This window comes from Cherax quadricarinatus, chromosome 48 (genome assembly GCF_038502225.1).
Source record: "Cherax quadricarinatus isolate ZL_2023a chromosome 48, ASM3850222v1, whole genome shotgun sequence".
Taxonomy (NCBI): domain Eukaryota; kingdom Metazoa; phylum Arthropoda; class Malacostraca; order Decapoda; family Parastacidae; genus Cherax; species Cherax quadricarinatus.
The window spans coordinates 17,413,733-17,416,901 of record NC_091339.1 but is presented as its reverse complement, the minus strand read 5'-3'; positions in this window follow the sequence as shown (position 1 = coordinate 17,416,901).

Below are 3,169 nucleotides of genomic sequence, written 5' to 3'. Positions count from 1 at the left end.
CCACTTCCTGACAACTCTAGGACTGAAGAAATACTTCCTAACATCCCTTTCACTCAAAGGAGTCTTCAACTTCCAATTGTGACCCCCTTGTTTCTGTGTCTCATCCTGTCTTTGTCCACCTTGTCAATTCCTAGAAGTATTTTATATATCGTGTATGTGTGTGTGTTTATGAGTATGTGTGTGTGTGTATGTGTGTGTGTGTGTATGAGTGTGTGTGTGTGTGTGTATGGGAGTATGTGTGGGAGGTTGGCATGATGACATATTCGCAGCTACAGGCACAGAAGTGTGCTGGCGGTGCCACCGTCTTTATAATTCCCACTTGACCTTACCTCAGCAAGTGACCTGCTTCACACACACTCACTCAGTGAGCCTCATTGCTGCCTCCATTGCTTTTAATCCCTTCATTTCCGGTCCACCCTGAGACCCCCAGTTACCTCAGTCAATTTTTCACAGCCCTTGTAAGCTACTGGCTTCAGCCCTGGTTTTTTCTTTACCTCTTTGCTGCTGTTGTTGCTGGTCCTGGTGCTGGTCCTGGTGCTGGTCCTGGTGCTGGTGCTGGTACTGGTACTGGTGCTGGTGTTGTTGCTGGTCCTGGTGCTGGTCCTGGTGCTGGTACTGGTGCTGGTGCTGGTACTGGTACTGGTGCTGGTGTTGTTGCTGGTCCTGGTGCTGGTACTGGTGCTGGTACTGGTGCTGGTGCTGGTACTGGTACTGGTGCTGCTGTTGTTGCTGGTCCTGGTGCTGGTCCTGGTGCTGGTACTGGTGCTGGTGCTGGTACTGGTACTGGTGCTGGTGTTGTTGCTGGTCCTGGTGCTGGTACTGGTACTGGTGCTGGTGTTGTTGCTGGTCCTGGTGCTTGTGCTTGTACTGGTACTGGTGCTGGTGTTGGTGCTGCTGTTGCTTCCAGTCCTCCTGGAAGCAACAGTGATTCCCACTCTATCCTAATTAACGTTAATGTAACAGTTCACTGCAGTTATTCTTATAGCATATGATCGTATGAGCAACATTAACTAGTTCAATACATGTATTCGTGAATAAATACTTTACTTATGACTTCATGTTTTTCTACAGCACACAAACACACACACACACACACACATACACACACACACACACACACACAAACTTCCGATTTTGGCTTAAAAAGCAACTCTCTTCTTGTCGAATAAGGCAAGCGAAAATTTGTGTATGCAATAATTTCGCAGAAGTCATTCTGAATCTAACGAAAAAAATATATTTCATTGTGTTTGTTTATTGTTAAATTATTATAAACCTATATAAAGTATATTTAGTTGGATTAGGCTAAATTATATTGCGCTTGTTATAATAAGTTTTCTAAAGCTCTTTTGCTACAAAATTATTAATTTTTACATTAACATTAATGAAAAAATATATCTCTAAACATATAAGAGAAAATTTTATAAAGGACTTAATTATAAGCGAGTTCTTGTTAATTGACCAATTTTACACACACACACACACACACACACACATATATATATATATATATATATATATATATATATATATATATATATATATATATATATATATATATATATATATATATATATATAATAATAATAATAATAATAATTGCATCTCTGAGATGCATGTCAAACTAGACGAGATTTTAGCTCCGAAAATAAACTTTCATTTTCATGTGAGAGACAGAGATGTGAGAGAAATATTTCATAAGTCACGAGAGAAAATGAAAGAGAGAGAGAGAGAGAGAGAGAGATACCGAGACTGTCTCACTTATCTCCCTCCTAAACTAAGGACCTGGATTATGAGATTCCCAGGAAGAAAGACAAGCAATAAAAGGAGGAGTAATAAAGAGGTAAGGTAAGAGGGGTTGATTGCTTGTTCCTCCCCCTGAGGTACCAGGAAGTGGAAGAGGAAGGAAAGAGGAAGAAAATGAAAAAAAGAGAGTGGAAGAGGAGGGAAGGAAGGAAGGAAGGAAGGAAGGGTGTTAGAAAGAACGAAGAAAAAAATCTTTGAGTATTGATTATAGCAGCCATTATGTAGTACATGTGCGTTCCTACACGTTCAGCTGTGTCCGCGTACGTTCCTACACGTTCAGATGTATCCCTGTTCGTTCCTGCCCGTTCAGGTGTGTATTTATACCTTTCCACACGTTCACGAGCTTGTCCGTGTACGTTCCCACAAATTCAGGTCCCTCCCCCTAGTTCAGGGAACGTGTCCCCATTCGGTCTGAACCCGCAACACTGCAACACACAGGCTGACACACAAAAGCCGACGCCACAATAGATGTTCAGAGCTGAATGACGCCGCCGTTGACGTCAGCCATTCAACAACGCGCCGGCAAACATCGCAATAACAACGCCGTAGCGGAGTAATAACGGGGAGTAATCCAGCGTGCGCCGTGAATAACGTAACGTCGCGGTAATATCTCCTCTGTCGTTCCTAAGGGCCGGAGACTGCGGTCTTAGATAATAAAGCAACCAGCGTTTGGCCAGAAAACTTAATATAGGCAGACCATACCACGGGGGAAGGGGGATAGAATCCGCGATCAGAGAGTCTCAGAACTCTGATCGCGGGTACTATCCCCGCCCGTGGTATGGTTTGTTTGCAATCGTGTCAGTACGATTTCGTGAGTTAATATAGGCAGATCTATGACAGCTTGAGTGGACTACCGTAGTTTGAATGGCCTGGGATAGCTTGAGTGACTAGCGATAGCCAAATTGCACGAGGATAGCTTGAGTAAACTACGATTGCTTGGATGGTCTACGGTACAGGAAACGATAGCTTGAGTGGGTTACAGTAGGTTGAGTGGGCTACGATAGTTTAGTAGGACAACGATACACTGAGTGGATTTCAATAACATGAGTGAACTACGATAGCTTCAAAAGGGCCGCAACAGGTTGAATGGACTACGGTAGAATGAGCGACCTACGGTAGCCTGGGTGGATTACTATGAACAGGTAGAAACTCGATGAACGGTGGAGGCTCGATACTCCTTCCGCTAATCGCGGAAGAAGTACAAAACAGACAAGTAGATGGCGAAGACAAAAATCTCCTCGCTTCTGTTGTGGGTTTATAGGGCTGGCAGAGACATCGCCGTACTGAACCCCCCAACATTCGGGTGTCCGGCATGTACGGCCCGGAATGTCTGGGCTTAAAGGCTGAAGCGGATCGAGGAGTGCTG